We start from the raw sequence: 8,102 nt of genomic DNA, 5'->3' as shown, positions 1-8,102 counted from the left end.
CTCACAGTTTTAGGTAGTGCACCACTCATCTCCACTGCTATAAACCTTTTTCTCCCAATTTTAAATGTTGTGCTTTTCCCACTGAAGGATGTCAATGCTAGCATTTGGAATGCATTTTATGGCAATTATCCAGTGTTTGAGCAAGTCCTCAGAGCTCAAGTATAGTATGCATTTATCTACTTGGCCTTAAAATAAGTCTCAGCTCTAACCTCAGAAGATCCAATATAATGAACCAGTGCATCATCTCTTCTACTTCACATGGCAACCATCCTATTGCCTTTCTGCATGACTTTGCTAACTATCATCAACTAGGAACATTTTTGTGCTGTAGATCTGGAATTGGGTTGAGGATCTCCCAACTCATTTCACAAAGGACTTTCGTACTCTTTAGATAGAGAAGGCTTCTGTGGATTCGAAGCATATGTCTAGTAAAATTCAAAGCCCAAAACACCACACTGCACAATTACAGACTTCCTTCTTATAATTTTAGTCTACCTCTTAAAACAATGTTTGCAAGCTGATGTTCAGGCTGGACTCTGCATGTGCAGAAGGAGGAACGTTGATCATAGTGGAGGAATGGGCTATTTCTGTGGTTTAAAGTGGCACAAATCAAGCAGTCAAGCAACAAGTTACTTTGGAAAAGGTTGTGTGTTCCAATGGCGATTAATCTAAGAATCCTTATAGCTTTAGGGTTGCTGAAGCCAGTGCAGCAACTCATCAAAAAATATCTAATTCAATATTGATCAGAGGTTATACTTAGAATATTCTAGCTTAATTACGCAATTATTTTTGCCAACTCAGCCTGCAGTGAGGAATTTGAAACCATTAACTTAATCTGTTAATGTAATGGTAATTTATGCCAAATCCACAGATTCTCCTAAATTGTCCAATGCAGTTCTCACAAGAAGGAAAATATTTATCCTGTAATTTTGTGAAAATTGAGGTCACAAATATAAATAAATAATAGCTTTGATATTCCTCTCCATCTTTGCCTGGTTCCAATGTGCCCTGCCTGTTTGCATCTAATGTAAAATATCTGCATGCCTTTCTTTTCAAGGCATTTGGGAATTGAGTGCTCCCCAGGTTTTTTGAAGCCAGTGTTTCTAAATCTTAGTGAGCTCTTATTTACTGTAGAATTTTTGTAGATATTTACTTGTTTTGGCTTGGCTTCAGACCAATGCATGCCTTTCAGTTGGTACAAGGTGTTTAGCATAAGGTTCAGAGTGATGTTTATCAATCAAACAAATATTGTACTACCAATAAAAATGCTGTTTGCTAGTAATATGGGTGAAGTTCACGCAAAAGTATTAAGTGAAAATCTCACAATTCTCCCAGTCAAATGGCCAAAGTCTGTTATACAGCAGTCAGGGTACTTGAGAAAAATTTTCAGGACCATTTTGTCAACAGTGACGTTACTTTTGTATTATATAATATTGACCATGTTGTTTCCTTGTAGTTCACAGTTGACATTCCAGAAAAACATCAAGGTCATTACTCTTTCAGTGTGGAGATTGATTCAATAACATGAAGAAAAGGTTCACTGACAGTGTACAAAAAAAGGCCCAAACAAATAAAATAAAGCCATTTGAATCATGTGATCACATTGCTGCCCTGTAAGCATTTCCAGATGCCTACTATTTTCCAGCCAAATGAATGGTCACACCTAAACAAACTTTGAAGCTTATTGTCAAACTAAGTTGTTGGTTCTGTGTATGTACCCAGACTGATTGCCAAAGGTGTTCAAAGGAGTTCCAGTCAGTACATGTATTTCATGTGATTATAGTCCACTCCAAATTTATATTAAATTTCAACAAAACTGAAAAAAATAGAGATAAAGCAAGTTTTAAGTTTCAGAGAAAGGGAATCCAGGAGAGGGTAAATGGCAGAGGGGCAATGGTACAAGGTGAAAAAAGGTGGTGCTAGAACAAATATAGAAATGATTATGAACTGATGATTGCGAAAAGAAGGACTTGGCTTTTATAACGTGTATCTCCATATTGTGAGACTTCAGCCAAACAGGTCTGTGATTCAGAGGAGATCCAAAAACAAAAGAAATATAGAGAAAAGATCTAAATTAGATAAATAATTCCACCATACAAATCAGACTTGGAAAAACATCAATTCCCCTTGTACTCAATTGGTCAGTTTCCAGGAATGTAAGTACACAATTGTCTCTGTGTTATAACTAGTTCCATATTTGTTCCATCATCACCTTTTTACACCTTGTACTATCGACCCTCTGGTACTTAATCTCTCCTGGATTCCCTCAAACACAAAACTTGCTTTAGCTCTATTTTTTCTCCCTAGTTCTGTTGAACTATTCATTGACCTGAAATGTTAATTCTGTTCCCTTCTGCAAAGAATCTATAAAGGAGCATAGGAAATAGGAACAGGAGGAGGCCATTCAGCCCCTCCAGCTGCTCTGTCATTGAACAAGATCAAGGCTGATTTTTTACCTCAAACACCATTTTTATGTCCTATTCCCATATTCCTTCATTCTTTTAAAAGCTGGAAAATCTATCAATCTCTCTTTTGATTGCAATCAACGACTGAGTCCCTACAGACCTCTAGGATAGAGACTTCCAAAGATTCACTACCCTCTTTATTTCAGTTCTAAATTTCCCTTTGTTTCGGTCCTAAGTGGCCTGAGGATTCCCAAAGTTTAATGTTTTGATTTTAGCTTTCCAATGTCTGCAGTATTTTGCTTTTTTTTAATGTTAAGAAGCAGGAGATTATAGCCTCAATTTCCTCTATGTAGAGTTCTGTCAAGAGAATGAAGAGTTTTTGTCACTGGAAGGGGTCAGAATATAAAGAGTCACTGCCAGGCTAATCCTGTACTTCCAAGCAGCATCTTTCAGGGCAACATAGATCAAGTTCTGCCCTTACCATCAGGTGGGGCAGGTTCCCTTTGCTTAAGTGACCTTAGAGAGCTTGTCGAATTTTTGTGACAACCAACACCTTCAAGGTTACCTTTAATGGTACTTGCTTTTTATTTCTATATTTTTTTAAACTGACATTAGTCTCAAATGGCCACAGTGGGATTTAAGAAGATGCAAGAGACTGCAGATGCTGGAATATGGAGCAAAAAATAAACTGGTGGAGGAACTCAGTGGACCAGGCAGCGTCTGTGGAGGGAAATGGACAGCCAACATTTCGAATTGAGACCCTTCATCTGCACTGGATGTCCAGTCCAGATGAAGGGTCTCTACCTGAAATGTTGAATGAGAGTGGGCTTTAAACTCAAATTACTCTGAAATACAGTAATTCAATACAGAAGCATCTTGGGCTCAAATAATTTCATAATTAGCTGTTCCTTACATGCATCCAGTCCTTTTCAGCTCTGAAAATAGTTGCAAAACATGCAAGTCAGTTGTATAGAGAGTAGCCAACGATCTCCTGGATAATATTCAACATCAGCTAATTGCCCTAAAAATGAAAAAGAAATCCACAAAATACTATTTCAGGTCTATTATAAATAGCAGTCCACTCACCCTAGTTCAAGGTTGTGCAGATTATTTCTGTTCACCACTTCTCAGCCTCATACTCTAACATCCCACCTGTGAAGTCCAGGCAGTTTAAGTCTGGTGTTGTTTCTTCTTCAGCACTTATCACTTCTTGAATTTTATGATTTGGAAATGGTTCATCATGGTGCCATTAGTGGATAAATCCTATGTCACAACATCTGAATCCTTTAAAATTAATAATGGGGAATCCAGTAGAAAATATTTGTCCCTTTTCATCCATGGTATATGCCTAAAAAGGAACATACACTTAGACAGTTCTGGTTTATAATCTTAGATCTAAAGCTGTTCTCCTTTTTTCTCTCTCATTTTACCATCATCCTCTTTTTGCACATGCCAGCCGTGTTTATCTCTGTCTTAAATGAGGCTTTTGGTTGCACTGCCTTCTAGGCCACATGAAGGTTCTTGAAAAAGTCAATTATGACCATAACACATGTTAAATGGCTTAATAGTTTTGACCCAATTCCCTCTTGCTTGCTGGAAATGACAATCGTCCTCACAACTTATACAGAGGAGAAAACATCTTCTCCTATTTTACAGCTGTTTCAACTGCTTCTTCTTCCTACAGGCAGCAGAAATGATCAGAAATACATTTCTGATAAACCATTGTTTGTTGATTAAATTTAAATATTTATAAAAATGCCAGAGGGAATTATTTCCTTCCTTCTAATCTTCACAGTTTGTGGACTCCTTTCATGCAGAAACGTTGCGCAAAAAAAACTAGAGTTTGCAGAGAAAAATCACACCTTGCAAGAGATTTGGATAATATGAAATAATCTGTAGCTTTACTTCCATTGTATTGTAGGGCAGAGGTTTTAATAAAGAAATTTAATTTTTATTGCAGTTCCACCCTCAAAGCCAGAATGTGGCATTACACCACATCCTGTGAAGGCTAGAGCAGCAATCCTAACCTGTCATTGTAATGAAGGTGTCCCTGACCCCACGTATCGCTGGGTGAAAATTGTAGACCATGTTCACCAGAACATTACTGGTCATCTTGGTAAGAATGGAAAAAAAATTCTTTTGACCATTCTATTTCTTTAGTATTTAAGTTGCATTTTATATCTGTCAGCTTTTCCCATCTATTTTTTTTCTTCATGATTCTTTGTATTCAGTCATTGAACAGTTTCAAAGACTTTATCTTGTTTAATATTTCAGACCCAAGGACTGGAATGCTGACCATTTCAAATATTTCTGATGATGAACATGGTATTTACCAGTGCATAGCATCCAATAAATTGGGAAATAAAACATGCACTGTTGACTTGTCAAAACTTTGTAAGTATCAACAATAACTTGTCAAGTTTGGGATAAAATACAGAAACTCAACAGGTAGACAGCATCTGTGCTGAGAGAAACAGAGTTAATGTATCAGGTCAAAGACTCTTCGTCAGACAGAATGTTAACTGTTGCTCTTTACACAGGTATTGCTTGACCTGCTGAATGTTGCTTGAATTTTGTTTTAATACAGATTTTGCACCTTCTGCAGTTTTTTTTAAACTTTCATTTGTTAGGGCATGGATTGGGAGTGGCATAGTGAGTTATGATGACCTTTGATAATAGGATTGAAATGCTGTTTTCAAAGAGCAAACCCAGAGATGGAGAATGATAAAAGCAAGACTTCTGCAAGCAAATTTATGACCCTAATTTGCTGTGAACATTTTAGTTAGGATGTGAGTGAATGACAGGAAGACAAGGAATGTTAGAGGATCCTTAACTGCAGTACTGATTTCCACAATGAGAACTCAACTGCTGCACATCCTAAAGATGCAAGCCACTTTGTAGGATAATAGGCAGAAAGAAGAATGAGAGTTTGAACTGCTGAGAGTGTTCGAGCTGGGAAGTGCATAGCCAGGAGAAGAATGAGAACTTTAACTAGAAGAGAGGAAAACGCTGGATTGGAGGAGAGTGCTAGTGTCAACTTTCATGGTGAGCTGGGAGAAAGGGTGGAGACGTAAGGGTGGTAGATGAATGCCAGACCAATCTGATTTCAAAGTGGCTTTAGCAATTTTGGGATGGGAGTATTGAAACTAGGAGAGTGAATGTTCAAAAGCTTATGGGAAACACTAGTCTTATCCAAAATCTCAATGCCATGTCACTTTGCTTGACCATTTATCAACTGTGCATATTAATAACTGGAATGTAAAATCCTAATGTAAAAAAATCATAATCTTGCATACCCAATTTTAAGTCAACAACATCTTTATTTTCCTTTCAACCTTTCATGCACTATCCTTTATCCTCTAGTACAATTGAAGAAAGGTTGGTATCTCCCACAGTTTATGATACAAAGTGCATGCTATAATCTTTTCCCATAAGATTGTAATATTGAACATTTTATAAAACTATTTAGTGGTGTTTGTACAGATGTTTTGCATCAATGTTACTAGTTCATTTAATAAATACTAGTTCACATAATAAATAATATTTAGTAACCTTTACATTACTAAAGGTATTTTGGGACATAATCAGAGCACAACTATTTTGCTAATAATTCCGGGTCTCCAGCAATAAAGGAACACAAAAAGGATAAAATGCTTGGTTATTTAGTGGGCATAATTATTATTATTTGGCTGGAATTATTCTGCCTGACAGTAGTGTTTGGAAGTTTTGAGTGTAAACTGAAGTGGATCTGGGCCGAAATGACACAATAGTGTCACTGTGGAATTTTGTAACTTTACGGTGTGCATGTTGGTTTCTTGTTCATTGCACTATCTAAACTGAACTCCTAATATCACAGTAGCAGATCAGAGAACATTATGTGAAGAGTAAGAAATTCTTAGAATTTTGCATTAAGCAATTCCATCTCTGAACGGACCGATTAGGTGGATCAAATGATTAACCATTGCTCTTTTCTCTTTTTTGCTCCAGCTTCTGAGAGTGATTCCATTATAGGAGGTATTGTTGGGGCAGTTCTGATTGCATCGATCATTGGAGTTATTATTTGGGTGGTTACAAATAAAGTAAAGAAAAATGCAAAGAAAAATGTGCAAAAGATACTGAACTACAGTGAGTGTTACTTTTACTGTGCTGTTCCAAAGGTTTTATATTTTGTCCTTGAGGAAATGCTTGGTTTTCACCATGTGTTGTTGTCTGTTTTCATTTGCGGAAGGGAAAAGAATCAGGAATTGGCATTTTCTGTGACTCACCTGGTGCAATCATCAACTGAGCTTTTGATTGTCTGGGAACATCCTACAAATAATTACCAATTGTAGTCTGTTAGCTGATCTCCTCCTGGCAACTGCTAGGTGCCACAACTGGCTTAGGTTCCAACAATGACTGAGGGAAATAGCTAAGAGCATTGGATGCAATCAAAGGCAGGGGAGCAGACAACACCCCAGCCACAGTACCAAGTATGTGCTCTCCAAAACTAGCTGTGCCTTTCAGTTATTCTAGTACAGGTACGACACTGACCTCTACCTGACAATATGGGAAATTACCCAGATATGTCTTCACAAAAGGCAGAACAAATCCAATCTGGATCCAACCTACAACCCAATCAGCTTAACCTCAATCATCAGAAAAGTGCTTGAAGGTGCCATTGACATGTAATAAAGCAGCACTTAGTAATTAGTGTCTCTAATACTTAGTTTGGGTACAACTAGGACCACTAGAGCCTTGAACCAATCATGAACCAAATAGTTGGATTCTAGGAGTGAAGGTGACACCATGGCAGCAGTTGATCAGATGTAGCATCAAGGAGACCTGGTAAAACCAAGTTGATGGTCAACATGGAGAAAGCACTCCAATAGATGGAGTCATACCTTGCACAAAGGAAGATGGTTGTGTTTGTTAAGGGTTAACTTATCCCAGTCCTAGGACATTTAGGGTCATTGAGTAATACAGCACAGATACAGGCCCTTCGGCCCAACCACTCCATGCCAACCCTGGTGCCCACCAGCTAGTCCCAATTTCCTGCACTCAGTCCATATCCCTCTGAGCCCCACCCCTCCATATACCTATCCAAGTGCTTCTTAAATGAAACTATTGTACCTGCCTCAACCACTTCATCTGGCAGCTCATTCCATGCACTCACCACCCTCTGCGTGAAAAAGTTGCCCCTCAGGTCCCTTTTAAATCTTTCCCATCTCATCCTAAACCTATGCCCCCTGATTTTGGACTCCCCTACTCTGAGGAATTTCTACAAGACTGTGCTCTAGTCCCAACCATCTTCCAATGCTTCAACAATAATCTTGCTTCCATCATAAGATCAGTAGTGTTAACTTGCCCTGATGATTGAACGTTCATTTAATTTACAACTCCTCAGAAAGTGAAGCAGTCCATTTCTGAATGCAACAAATCCTAGACAACATTCAGGCATTGGATGTAACAGTAACATTTCAGGCAAGTAATATTTGTATACACAATGATGATCCACAACAGGAGCGAATCTAACCACCTACCCTTTACATTCAATCATATTCCCATCACCAAGTCCCCTACTATCAATAACTGGAAACTCAACTGGATTGCACAAATTCTGTGGCCACAAGAACAGGTTAAAATGACTCACCTTCTGGCAGCCCAAAGTCTTTCCACCATCCACAAGGCACAAGTCAGGATGGTGATGGAATAGTCTCC

This window comes from Pristis pectinata, chromosome 8 (assembly GCF_009764475.1).
Source record: "Pristis pectinata isolate sPriPec2 chromosome 8, sPriPec2.1.pri, whole genome shotgun sequence".
NCBI lineage: Eukaryota > Metazoa > Chordata > Chondrichthyes > Rhinopristiformes > Pristidae > Pristis > Pristis pectinata.
Note: the sequence above shows the minus strand (reverse complement) of the source record.